This window comes from Notolabrus celidotus, chromosome 8, assembly GCF_009762535.1.
Source record: "Notolabrus celidotus isolate fNotCel1 chromosome 8, fNotCel1.pri, whole genome shotgun sequence".
Taxonomy (NCBI): Eukaryota; Metazoa; Chordata; class Actinopteri; order Labriformes; family Labridae; genus Notolabrus; species Notolabrus celidotus.
The window spans coordinates 33,355,492-33,370,211 of NC_048279.1; the positions used below are offsets into that span (position 1 = coordinate 33,355,492).

The 14,720-nt window shown below is 40.7% G+C and overlaps 1 protein-coding gene and 1 long non-coding RNA gene across 3 annotated transcripts in view; one reads left to right on the forward strand and one right to left on the reverse strand.

Annotated features, from left to right (window-relative positions):
• Window positions 1–14,720, reverse strand: part of LOC117817031 (leptin receptor overlapping transcript-like 1) — a 762,389-nt gene that overhangs the window by 349,060 nt on the left and 398,609 nt on the right. The window lies entirely within an intron of this gene.
• Window positions 7,233–14,720, forward strand: part of LOC117817038 — a 116,085-nt gene continuing 108,597 nt past the window's right edge. Inside the window, exon 1 of one of the 2 annotated variants that reach the window (XR_004632074.1) lies at window positions 7,233–7,745. This is a non-coding gene — a long non-coding RNA (uncharacterized LOC117817038). The remainder of the gene's footprint in view (window positions 7,746–14,720) is intronic. The other variant, XR_004632075.1, reaches the window with a different exon arrangement.

Consider the following 14,720-nt stretch of genomic DNA (forward strand, 5'->3'; position numbering starts at 1 on the left):
ATAGATAGATAGATAGATAGGTGGGATCTGGGAATAATGTATACATGATGATAATAATGGATGGATGGCTGGATGGATGAATAGATGGATGGATGAATGTGGATGATAATAATGGATGGATGGATGGATGGATGATGTATAGATGGACAAACAGATGAAGATGGAAGAAGATCATTAAAAACAAGTTTAATATTTGTAAGTTAGTTTCATAACCAACAGACATGTTATGTTACTAATGCTTGTAACACAACCCAAACAGATGTTTCTTAAAAACTCAACACAAACAGTTAGTTCTATGTGACGCAAACACGGAGAGTGGTGAGGTCAAAGCTTTATGTCACATTAGCATTTCTATCTTGTGGCCCTTAACAATGATATACTGATTGTTAAAAACATAATGGTAGATACACAGACATGTCAATCATGGAGATGACCTTCTTTAATGGAAACCAACAAACAACCATGAAATATTCATAATATGAAGCTGTTTATATTATACATTACTGTGTGCCCTGAATAATAATTTTGGATGTGGGTGCATCATTATGCAGCATAGAATGATAAATCAGGAAATGAAGACATTGTTCTATTTTCTATGTGCAATCAACATATTCAACAAAAAGACAAAATCAACAAAAAGAAGTATCTGACTAACGAGCATAATCTGTTTGCTTCAGCACTTCAGAGGACGTGCTGATGGTAAAATACAAAAACAGGACTCATTATTTATATTACAGCTCAGGGTAAAAGGTGAAGAACATGTTTGGTAAAGATAACTTAGAAATTAAAGGTAAATTGTATTCCTGAACTCCCATATAGACACAAACATTCAGTCTGAGGGGAGAGCGTTTTCCTCCAGCTGGGAGGAACAGACTCCCTTCCAGCTTGAAGTGATCAGTGTTGTGTTTTCTGGGTTTTCACATCAGGGATAATATTTTTCCCCTGATCCACCATCTGAACTGAACAACACTGCCAAACCATGGGACTGCTTTTCTACAGGCTTCTCTGTTCTGAGATCAAAACGCTGTGCAGATCCTGGCATCAAAGCTTCGACTGTCGAGGCGAAAGGGAGCTGGTTAATATCCAACGCTATAAAGTCTTAATGCACGGAATTACTTTTTTTCACCAGCTGTCAGACATGTTGGCCTACTTATCCACGAGCGCCTGTTGGAAAGATGGTAAATAAATTATTAAGGGGACCACTGGAGGGGTTGAAAAGGCACGTGTGCTGCTGTCTATGAAGAAGAAATCCATACGCTTTGCTCTGAAATCAAACATCCTGAGAACCCTGTGGCCGTGTATCACCCGCCGAATCAATATGCAGTGGGTGTGGGAAGGTTTGGAAATCCAAGGTGATGGATCGCTGAGAAGAAGCTTGTGACTCCCTCGTTGACCAACGCCCACTCCTCCTCCTCTGTGGCATCGATCAGTCCCCTTCAGGAGCCTCTATGTAGTCTTTGATACCTCTTAGTATCACAGTATCTCTGCTGTGTGAGATCGTCCTCACGTGTTGGTTTGATCAATAAGTGGTTGTAAATTGATATGACGATACTTTTGCACTGAAGTGGCAAGTAAACACTTTCTTCCATTTTAATTTGAGTTATTTGAAATCTATTTAAATGCAAAACAAACAACATGATGATGTTCAGAGTTTGAAGTATGTTGTTGCCTCAGTGGAATTATCAGAAGTTATGACTAAAACACAGTATGGGGAGCCGTTTGTTAAGTTGTGCACACTGAAAATGACTGCAACATTTCTCCACATTTAGCTCCATAATGCAAATTAACACTGCCGCTCAGAGACACTACTGACCCAGTCTATGGTACAGAAAAGCTCAGTTGGTATTGCTAAGTCTGTATCGCTTTATGGAGCTCTTATTTTGGTATTTCCACTGGGCACCAGTGTGAATTTACATATTAGCTAGATATTTAGGATCACAGAGCCACATTTAACATTTATATTTAACATTTATATTTAACATTTAACATTTATATTGAACATTTACATCAAACATTTAATATTTATGTTAAATATTTAACATTTATATTAAACATTTAATATTTATATTAAACATTTAACATTTATTTTTAACATTTATATTAAAAAATGTACATTTAGATTTAACAATTTAAATTTAGATAGTACATTTAACATTTATATTTAGCATTTCACAATTAGATTTAACATTTAGATAAATGTGATATAAAAGCGACTTTCAAAATTCACACCCAATTTTCAAGTCATTGAAGAGCTGAATGTGGAGGATTGTTGCCTTTTTATTTTCATTGTGCACAACTTTACAAACCTTGACCCATGCAACCACAGACATGAAGTACAAGTTAGTCAGGTACATTGATGCAGCATCTCCAGTAATGCTGACGTTTGTTTCACATTTTTAATTCATGTTTTAATTCAAGCTGCAGCTCTGAGAGTCGATGCTTTATAGTGAATCAGAAGAGCCGTCTCGCATCGAGAGAGAGCCGGCTCCCAGTTTCTTCCTTTTGCTGCTTAGCTCTCTCAGTGCTCAGCCCCAGCTCTGCTCACAGCAGAACTTTGTGATGATCGGTCGGCATGGCGGCCATGCAGCCAATCACATCTGAGGATATAGGATACAGGTGATGGAGGGGAGGCTGTGTATCGTGGCTTCACCTGTTCCTTCTGAGAGGGTTACGGTTCTTCTCAAAGACCGGGCAAATACTCACTGAGAGGAGAAATCAGATCAGCCCATCCAAACTGAGGGATCTGATTTTTCTCAATGCCAACCTGAGGACATTAATAATGTTTGCTCCAGTTTGGTTCTGGTTCTGTTTGCTTGAGTTTGGTTCAGGGTTTGTTTGTTCGAGTTTGGTTCTTGTTTCTTTTGACTTGAGTTGGTTCTGGTTCTGCTTGCTTGAGTTTGGTTCTGGTTCTGTTTGCTTGAGTTCAGTTCTGGTTCGGTTCTGGTTCGGTGCTGGTTCGGTTCTGGTTCGGTTCTGGTTCGGTGCTGGTTCGGTTCTGGTTCGGTTCTGGTTCGGTGTTGGTTCGGTTCTGATTCTGTTTGTTTGAGTTTGGTTCTGGTTCGGTTCTGGTTCGGTTTGGTTCTGGTTCGGTTCTGGTTCGGTTCTGTTTCGGTTCTGGTTCGGTTCTGATTCGGTTCTTGTTCTGTTTGTTTGAGTTCGGTTCTGGTTCGGTTCTGGTTCGGTTCTGATTCGGTTTGCTTGAGTTTGGTTCTGGTTCGGTTCTGGTTCTGTTTGCTTGAGTTTGGTTCTGGTTCGGTTCTGGTTCGGTACTGGTTCTGTTTGCTTGAGTTTGTTTCTGATTTGGTTCTGATTCGGTTCTGGTTCGGTTCTGGTTCGGTTCTGGTTCGGTTCTGGTTCGGTTCTGGTTCGGTTTGCTTGAGTTTGGTTCTGGTTCGGTTCTGGTTCTGTTTGCTTGAGTTTGGTTCTGGTTCGGTACTGGTTCTGTTTGCTTAAGTTTGGTTCTGGTTCTGTTTTCTTGAGTTTGGTTCTGGTTCTGTTTGCTTGAGTTTGGTTCTGGATCTGGTTCTGGTTCTGTTTGCTTGAGTTTGGTTCTGGTTTGGTTCTGGATCTGGTTGCATGAGTTTGATTCTGTTTGCTTAAATTTAGTTCTGGTTCTAACCCTAACCCTAATCCTAATCCTAACCCTAACCCTAATCCGAACCCTAACCCTAATCCTAACCCTAACCCTAACCCTAATCTGAACCCTAGTCCGAACCGTAACCCTTATCCTAACCCTAACCCTCACCCTAACCCTAATCCTAACCCTAACCCTAACCCTAATCCGAACCCTAACCCTAACCCTAACCCTAACCCTAATCCTAACCCTAACCCTAATCCTAACCCTAACCCTAATCCTAACCCTAACCCTAACCCTAATCCTAACCCTAACCCTAACCCTAACCCTAATCCGAACCCTAACCCTAATCCTAACCCTAACCCTAATCCTAACCCTAACCCCAACCCTAATCCTAACCCTAATCCTAACCCTAACCCTAACCCTAATCCTAACCCTAACCCTAACCCTAATCCTAACCCTAACCCTAACCCTAATCCTAACCCTAACCCTAATCCGAACCCTAACCCTAACCCTAATCCTAACCCTAATCCTAACCCTAACCCTAACCCTAATCCTAACCCTAATCCTAACCCTAACCCTAACCCTAACCCTTATCCTAACCCTAACCCTAACCCTAACCCTAACCCTAATCCTAACCCTAACCCTAATCCTAACCCTAACCCTAACCCTAATCCGAACCCTAATCGTAACCCTAACCCTAACCCTAACCCTAACCCTAACCCTAACCCTAACCCTAACCCTAATCCTAACCCTAACCCTAATCCTAACCCTAACCCTAACCCTAATCCTAACCCTAACCCTAATCATAACCCTAACCCTAACCCTGATCATAACCCTAACCCTAATCCTAACCCTAACCCTAATCCTAACCCTAATCCTAACCCTAACCCTAATCCTAACCCTAACCCTAACCCTAATCCTAACCCTAATCCTAACCATAACCCTAATCATAACCCTAACCCTAACCCTAACCCTAACCCTAACACTAACCCTAACCCTAACCCTAACCCTAACCCTTATCATAACCCTAACCCTAACCCTAATCATAACCCTAACCCTAATCATAACCCTAATCCTAACCCTAACCCTTATCATAACCCTAACCCTAACCCTAATCATAACCCTAACCCTAATCCTAACCCTAATCCTAACCCTAACCCTAACCCTAATCATAACCCTAACCCTAACACTAATCCTAACCCTAACCCTTATCATAACCCTAATCCTAACCCTAACCATAACCCTAATCATAACCCTAACACTAACCCTAACCCTAACCCTAATCCTACCCCTAACCCTAATCATAACCCTAACCCTAATCCTAACCCTAACCCTAACCCTAATCATAACCCTAATCCTAACCCTAATCATAACCCTAACCCTAACCCTAATCATAACCCTAACACTAATCCTAACCCTAATCCTAACCCTAATCCTAACCATAACCCTAATCCTAACCCTAACCCTAATCCTAACCCTAACCCTAATCTTCACCCTAACCCTAACCCTAACCCTAACCCTAACCCTAATCATAACCCTAATCCTAACCCTAACCCTAATCATAACCCTAACCCTAATCCTAACCCTAATCCTAACCCGAACCCTAACCCTAATCATAACCCCAACCCTAATCCTAACCCTAACCCTAACCCTAATCATAACCCTAACCCTAATCCTAACCCTAACCCTAACCCTAATCATAACCCTAACCCTAATCCTAACCCTAACCCTAATCATAACGCTAACACTAATCCTAACCCTAATCCTAACCCTAACCCTAATCCTAACCATAACCCTAATCCTAACCATAACCCTAATCCTAACCCTGATCCTAATCCTAACCCTAATCTTCACCCTAACCCTACTCTTCACCCTAACCCTAATCCTAACCCTAACCCTAACCCTAATCCTAACCCTAATCCTAACTCTAACCCTAATCATAACCCTGATCCTAATCCTAACCCTAATCTTCACCCTAACCCTAATCCTAATCCTAACCCTAATCTTCACCCTAACCCTAACCCTAACCCTAACCCTAATCATAACCCTAATCCTAACCCTAACCCTAATCATAACCCTAACCCTAATCCTAACCCTAACCCTAACCCTAACCCTAATCCTAACCATAACCCTAACCCTGATCCTAATCCTAACCCTAATCTTCACCCTAACCCTAATCTTCACCCTAACCCTAATCCTAACCCTAACCCTTATCCTAACCCTAACCCTAATCCTAACCATAACCCTTATCCTAACCATAACCCTAACCCTAACCCCAATCATAACCCCAACCCTAATCCTAACCCTAACCCTAATCATAACCCTAACCCTAATCCTAACCCTAACCCTAATCCTAACCCTAACCCTAACCCTAATCATAACCCTAACACTAATCATAACCCTAATCCTAACCCTAACCCTAATCCTAACCATAACCCTAATCCTAACCATAACCCTAACCCTAACCCTAATCATAACCCTAACCCTAATCCTAACCCTAACCCTAACCCTAATCATAACCCTAACCCTAATCCTAACCCTAACCCTAACCCTAATCCTAACCCTAATCCTAACCATAACCCTAATCCTAACCCTGATCCTAATCCTAACCCTAATCTTCACCCTAACCCTAACCCTAATCTTCACCCTAACCCTAATCCTAACCCTAATCTTCACCCTAACCCTAATCCTAATCCTAACCCTAATCTTCACCCTAACCCTAACCCTAACCCTAACCCTAACCCTAATCATAACCCTAATCCTAACCCTAACCCTAACCCTAACCCTAACCCTAATCCTAACCCTAATCCTAACCCTAATCCTAACCCTGATCCTAACCCTAACCCTAACCCTAATCCCAGCCCTTACCCTAACCCCTAACCCTAATCTTAACCCTAACCCTAATCTTAACCCTAACCCTAATCCTAATCCTAACCCTAATCTTCACCCTAACCCTAACCCTAACCCTAACCCTAATCATAACCCTAATCCTAACCCTAACCCTAACCCTAACCCTAATCCTAACCCTAATCCTAACCCTAATCCTAACCCTGATCCTAACCCTAACCCTAACCCTAATCCCAGCCCTTACCCTAACCCCTAACCCTAATCTTAACCCTAACCCTAATCACAACCCCTGGTTGTTTGATTAAAATACTAAACAAAAGTAAGAATAGTTTTGTAACAGAATAAACGACAAAATTGGGCAATTATAAGGCTTCTCATAAAAACACAGTACGTAAAGGGTTTTCAACACAAACCATTAGTTTTTGCAAAGTTAAAGTGAAACATACGGCTACAAAAGATCCTAAATTAAGAGCCGTTCGGGAGTGGAAAGAACAGAACATGACTTTCTGGTAATGACAGAATAGAGTCTCCAAAACAAGAGACCAAGAACATCCTCTCTGTGGAGGAGGCAGAGCTCATGAAAAGACAGTCCCTCTCCTCACCTTAACCAACATGATGTTTCCATGTGTGTAGCCAAGTGAAAAATATTCTTAAATACTTGTTCTATTAAAAAGGTTATTGAATAAATAGAATTTAAAAGGAGTGTCGTTAAAGCACATATGTTGCTGCAAAATGTGTGTGTTGTATTAAATTCATGTATCTTCATAAGAATGTTTAAACATGCATTGATGTATTTTATTTATTTTATGTTGTTAAAAATCTGTTAAATCATTTCAAAGGTATCACTCTGGAGGAGTGTACCTGGTCACTGATTAGTTCCAGGTGTGTTAATTGGATCACGTGATGTGCATGCAGTGACCTCATGGGAGAGGAAGGGAAAAAAGACGAGAGTTAACGAGGCAGGCACGAGCTTTTTCAGGAGTTTTTTCAGGAGTTTTGTAGAGTTTTGAGCTCAAACTTTGTATCTGGATTATTTGCATCTGTAAGAAGACTCGTTTGTTAATAACAAAACTGAGCAGAAGTATTGATGACCTGAGGGATTTAAAACACGTGGACAGAGTGCAGCTGCTGTGAGCGAGCCCTACGTGACCCAGCAGCTTCGACCTGGAAACAAGAGACTACAACCAGACAGCACTCTGATTCCCCTGGGAATGTTGGATTACCACTGGACCTGATGATCCTGAACCATCACTTTCCTCTTGCTCATTAAGGAGACCTATGCATGGAAGAAGTACTCTGTGGACCTCACATCCCTGAAAAGGTACTGCCCTGATCTTTATTTTATTTTGCTCTGTTTGAGTGAAGTGACAGCCACGTTTTTGCAGGTGTATTCTTGCAACAAGGTTTTTCATGTCAAAATATAATATTTTGCAGGCTTAACATAAAGGTGAAACTGATCCTGATAAAGTGTGTTTTGTTTTTTCTTATCTCTGAAACATGAGGGAAAATAAAAGAAAGCAACTTATTTTATTATAGACTGAAATTTAAAGAGCTTTTTGTTTAAATGTGTCACATTGTTGACAAAAGAAATAGAAAAGAACTAAAGGTCAAAGGGAATCCAAATATTAGATTTTTGCTTTGAAAATTAAAGTAAGTAAATTACTTATTTTTACATTAAATCTGTTTCTGTCTGTGATTACTATTATGTGTAAGATAGGTTTAAAGGGACAGTGCTCTCACATTTTATTTTATTTTGCTAAACCTGTCATTTCCAGAGGGAAAGTTTTATTTTAAGACCTATGATTAATAATATAACTGAGTTATTCACTAAAATACTTGGGGACTAGAACTCAGGGCCCCTTTCTACTTCTTCATGGAGATGGCCTACATGTGCCTCTGGGTGCAGCTGTGTTGATTGCTGTCACAAAACCTGGTTAACTTTGTGAAACCTATGACATCTGGTAAAGCTCAGTCACTCAAATGACTTTGTCAACCTTAGAGCCCAAATTGACATAGTTAAGTTTTAATAAAAGATGGCAGTTTAAGTTAAAATCAGAATTGTAATTCAGTTAATTTACTTAGAGTTGTCATTATGTTAGCTGACGTATATCTGATATCTTGTTAGTATGCCTCACATCAGAGATTTTCTCTGGTGTCCAACTGGGGAGTCTTATCAGGCCTGTTGATATTCCAAGAACCTTGAACAAGTAGTACTGTTTCTGCGCTGACCACTTTACAAGCAAACCAGGCAATCGAGAAATAAAGGACTGATGTAATCCTTAAATAAAATCCATGTCAGATCTTCTTGGATCTGTAGAAGTCTCCAGCGTTTCTGACTCATGTGCATCAGCATGTGGTTTCTTCTTTGCATGGTACAGTTCCAACCTGTGGAAGCAAGGACAAATTGTGTTTACATACAATTGTTTTTGGAAGTGATTTTGAGACCATGCAGTGACTTCCACTGCAGAGTCATATCAGTTTTTTTGTCTCTTTTGTACAAAGATGTCTCCAGATTTTCTGAACCTTTTAAATATTATGAACCGCAGTTAATGAAATCCCTAAATGCTTTGAAACGTTACTCTGAGGAACATTATTGTGAATCTCTCACAGAATGATGAACCTTTCCCATATTTACTTCTGAGAGACTCTGCCTCTCTGGAATTCCCTTATTATACCCAGTCATGTTACTAATCTGTTGCAAATTAACATAATTAGTTGAGAGACATTCCTCCAGGTGTTTTTTGTTTTGATCTGCACAACTTTTTCAGTATTTTTTTTCTTTATTTAGTCATTCAGACATCTTTTATTCATTTCTTCATCACTTTAATAATTCCCTCATCAGTCTCTCATGGCTGAATTAAAATTCTCCCATTTGAAAACAAGTCACAGCATTCAGAAATAAACAATATATTCATTTCTGTGAATAAAAGGACCAGTGTTTAGGGCAGATTAACATATTTAGCTGTAGTTTTTACTGTAAACTCACAACAATACACATTTAAGTCATGTATGAGTTCAACAGGTGACGTGACAGGACTGAATGCACATTTTTAAGAAGCAGGCAGGACTCCTCACAAAGTAAATCATCAGTGGGACTTCTTTTAATCATGCCTCTATCATTTGATCAGCATCTCCACAATGTTGGCAACGGGGTGGCAATTAAAAAGTAAGATTTGAAAGAATTGGTAATGAGACAGATGAAAGCAGAAGTGTGGATCTATCCACTAAACCCTAATTCTTTGCAGCCTGCTTCACCCATGACTTCCCATAATGCCTAAAAATGGAAAGGCTGACTATGTGCTCAGTGACGTTTTGTGTGAGAGTGATGATATTGAATTCTTAATTATTCATTTGACTCATAACTGGATAATGAAGAGGACAGAAATTAATGATAAGGACCACCTTCAGCTCAGAGTCTCAATTTGTTCCCATGCATAATTTAATCGATTCCCTATGGAGCGTGCTAGCTCCAAACAAAGGCAGGGAGATATGATTGAAAGGAAATGGGAAATTAATGTGCCAGAGTCCTTAAAATATATGTCGTCCCATTTTGGAAGAGTCCCGCAGGCAGATTTTGTCCTCTTCTCTTCTTTTTTGGAAGGGCTGCAAACCAAAATGGCAAAGATGGGATGAGATCAGCGCTGTGTGGTCTCACATCCCAAATTTAAGACAGCCAAGCTTCCTATGCAAAAGTTACTTAATTCTGAATTTCCCTCCATCTTATTGTCACAGTACTTTATGAAAACACATCCAACATCCTTCAACATCCCTGAAAATAGTACATATCTGCCCTCCAATCAGTCATGCACACTTATTGGTGCAACAGCAGAACCTCAGCTCACTGAAGTATGTCCGACTTGTTTCATCAGACTGACAGAAAAGTTGGTCAAGCTTCAAAGACTCAGCGAGAGAGGATGAGCTCTCATTTGAAAAGTGGGAGCAGCTGCTCTGTTGTCCAGCTCTGCTTTTGATGGGCGAGATTATCATTCAAGCATGGGAGGCAGTGATACATGAGGAACAGCGGTGCATCAATCTTCCCCGCCTTTCATCCGCACAAAGGCTCATCAATTTGAGCGGGGGACCAAAAAAGCTGCTGCAATCTGCAAAAGAAGATTTGATGTGCTATTATCCTCACCTGGAACCCCGGTGGATGAAACTTTCTGACTTTCTGACATTTCTCTCCCTGCTGTTCTCAAATCTGTAGGCGTACTCCAACAGCCCGACTTCCTTCTGCATAGTTATAAGATAACACCAAAAGGTCATCAGAGAAGTTCATGTTCGTCATCTGTTGATGCGATAAAGGTTAATAAATATACCAGGCAGGCGCTCAGGTGGAGGCGTCTCTCCCGGGATTCTGTTTTGCATTCCAATGATGCACGTTCACTTTCTGCCAGACGGCTTTCAACTCACATGAGCTTTCCATCGCCTTTTTGAGTGCCCAATTAGTTAAGTGATGTTTGATGTGGGCAGCAGGGAGGAACCTGGAGGACTACTTTATCTGCGGCAGACCTGCATTGTTGACTGACTCTGGGTTCATGGTTGACGACCCTGGTTAATTGCATATTTGGATGAGGAAGTGAGGGCAGAGGGGGCACGGAGAGAGAAACAATTGTTTTTCCGGATGATGATCTTGGGCACAGTGAGGCCTCGGAGGTCTGGACCTTGACGACTTTTCCCCGGTGTGTTGTTGTACAAACTTTGTTGCTGTATATGTTTTGGTGTTGCATTTGAGAAAGTTAAGTCTTTCTCTTGATGAGAAATTAAATTACGGATGAAATTAAAGGTGACATATCATGCAAAATTGACTTTCTAATGGTTCTTTACCTGAAATATGTGTCCCTGTCTACAAACCCCCCGAGAATGAAGAAAATCCATTCTGCCCCTGTTCTGATTTCTCCACCTTTCTGTAAATGTGTGTAAAACGAGCCGTTTCAGACATCCGTGTTTTTGTTATGTAACAACAATATCCGGTCTGTCACGGAGTCAGAGCTCGGAGCTTGTTCAGCCCATAGACTGTATAAAATAATACTGAATCCCTCCCCCGTTTTTCATTCCCTGCACAAATGTGTGCTAACAAGGAGCTTAGGAGGGAGGCATGCTAGTTGTAGGCTGTCTTGATAAACACAAAGGTCGGTTTTACTCCCCACGTCTGCAGATTTGAAGATCTAGTGGATGATTTTTATTTGTCATGGATGAGTGCTAGCGCTAATTAGCATAGCCACATAGCTACATGTTCATAGCTGTAGCTGTAGCTGTGTACCAAGACACACGTCGACATACTGACAAATAAAACAACAAGAAACACAGAATCTGTGACCAATCCTTCATAAAAGGTACTGATGCCTTTCTGGCAGAGGTCGGTTTTACTCCCCACGTCTGCAGATTTGAAGATCTAGTGGATGATTTTTATTTATCATGGATAAGTGCTAGCGCTAGTTAGCATAGCCACATAGCTACATGTTCGTAGCTGTGTACCAAGACACACGTCGACATACTGATAAATAAAACAACAACAACTGCTACAGGCGCCTCTCCGTCAGGATCAGATTCAGAGGGTTGAAGTAACGCGGGTCTGTGAGCAGACGTGTATATTCAGCCAACATGTAAACATTAGATCAACGTGCTGGAGAGCCGAGACCACATCCACTTCCTGAGGGGGCGTGGTCAGAGAGAAAACAGAGTGTTCTGAGGAGGACTGAAGAAGAGGGCTTTTCAGGCATGTCAAAATCTGATTTCAAAGTGTTTTTTTGAGCATAAACTTTAAAGACATGTTTTGGGGACCTCTTAGACCAATATATATTGATGAAAAAAGCGTGATATGTCACCTTTTAAAGGAATAGATCATTGAACAGAATTGTAGAGGTTGAAGCAGATGGCTGTCTTAAGATGAGTCTGGTCCTGCTGGAGGTTTCTGCCTGTTAAAGGAAGTTTGTCCTTGCAGCTGTAACTTGCTAAATAGTGCAAGGTTCAATGCTCATGGTGGATTAAGATGAGATCAGACTGAGTAATATGGAGGATGGGACTGGATCTTATCCTGTCTTAATGTTGGGTCTTTGTTAATAATATAACAGAGTATGGTCTATACCTGCTCTGTTTATAAAGAGTCTTGAGAAACCGTTTGTTGTGATTTGGTGCTATATAAATAAAGATTGATTGTTTGATTGATTGAGGTATCAGTGACATAGAAAGGATCAAAGTGGATAATAAGAGCAATATTAGGGAGTAATGTCTGGGAAATATCTCAACCTTACCTTATACATTGCAGCCAGCCCTGCTTTGAAACAATTGACTGACATTTATTAGATGTTATCTCCAAAGTTCACTGACTCTTTTGTTAATGTCCATTATGCGTTCTCTCACCACTCTGCAAATCCTGAAAGCTGCAGGAGCTCAACAGAGCTGTCAATCAGTCTCTTTCTTTAAATCAAATAACTTATTAAAAGTAAACTTCTCCGAAAAATTTGCACTTTCAAGTAAATCAGCATGATACAGACTTGCTTTAATGACAGAGTGCATGGTTAAGAAAAAAATATTTCAAGCAATTTTCATTATGTTTGGACCCATGATCCATCTGTTAGCAGGAAGGAGGCTGGGCTCATGAGCTATACTGCAGACAGTCAGCAGGGGGAGCTCTAAATATTTTGGCCTCACAGCCCCTCAACACTTCCTCTGTTTTGATATACAGTATATAGGCTGTACATGTTACAGCATGTGATTTAGGTGAGTGAAAACTGTCACAAACTTAACAAAGACACGGTTAGCTCCGGTCATAAACTTGGATGAAAGAAGAGACAGTTTAACACGTATGGATGTAGCGTGAAGGTGAAGGCCTGGGGTTTATTCCTCAAACCTGGTTTAGCTAAAGCTCCGAGCTGGGTTATCAGGAACTCTGGTGTTTGTCCATTTCATATAAACAAGTTCAACTCAAACTCAGGTCTGCTCTGGTTATCATAGTAACTGCCTTCAGTGCTTTGTTGTCTCCCAGGGTCTCCAAACACTGCAAAATATCAGATTGAAAATAGTGAACATGTTGAATATTTACAGTATTGACCATCTTTGATCAAAAACTTTTCGTGACTTTTGAATTTTGCTGAATTGCCAGGTGGGTAATCTCTGTTCTTTGTTGTGGTTTTCATTTTCTGCTTTGTAATAAATTTGGTAAATTCAGAAAAAAACCAACCACAGATTCTCCTGCACTCATCAGAATCTGACAGCATGCCTTCTTTGGTTCCCAGCTGTTCCAGTGGGGTTGCTCAGCTGCAGCTCTCAGCTGCGTGAGTGATAATTGGCGAGTTTAAATGTTGAGGATTTCAAAGTAGGCTGACTTATTATTATGCATCATCATCACGATCATACCAGAGAACTTCCACATAAATAACATCTTAGATATGAAATCCACTCCCATCGCTGTTTTAATGGAAAAATATCACACTGCTCTCTCTGGGCCATCAGGTGGGTTCATCCCTTTTTCAATTTACTGCTTCAGAAGTTTTCATAGCATGCAAGATTAAACAAAGATGCAATGATGGCCTTCTGAAATTAGGGAGTGCAGATCAATATCCTGAGTCTCTGCTGGGGCCGGTCTTCAGCTGGAGACCTGTGAACCTTCAAAATCTATAAGCTGGCCTCTTTGTGAGGCATTAAAGCCGGCAAGGTTGTTAATTTTGCCGCATATCATACATGTTTTAAAAATGAAAACATATTTAAACATTTAAAATGTCCTTTAAGAAAGGTTTTGGGAAGAAAGTTAGCATTTAATCTTAACAGCTCAATACGATCGGTAAATATATTGTTACAATGCATTTGTGTGTAAATTAGGACATATATATTCCAGTTCTTCTACCACTACCTGAGTTGTTGTTTGGAGAAGTGTGTTGCAGTCAGCTTGAACTCCAAACTCCCTGGGTAACATGAGCTCATGCCTCCAGGAGACATCCAGGTTAGAAAGCTGCTGAGGTAGAGAGTCTTCACAGCGTCTCAGAGCAGTTCTTACCTCCATAGCTTCCTGACTTCCTAATTGGCATAGCCTCGAGGATAAGATGGACTTTTGTTGCCTCGTCTTTGTCTCCGCATCAAAATACAAAGGAAAGAAAAATAAGAGTTTCCCCCCTCAGAGCATAGGAGTATAAAAAAGTAATGAGGTGTGAAAACTCATAAATCAGAATTAGCTCTCATGGGTTCCAGCTAAGAATGCAGCGATCTAACTCGGGGAATCCACAGGATGCGTGTGCGCCGCGTTACAGCTGCGACACGGCTCTGCTCCGTCCCGGGGCTTTCGCCCTGGTCCATAGGATGC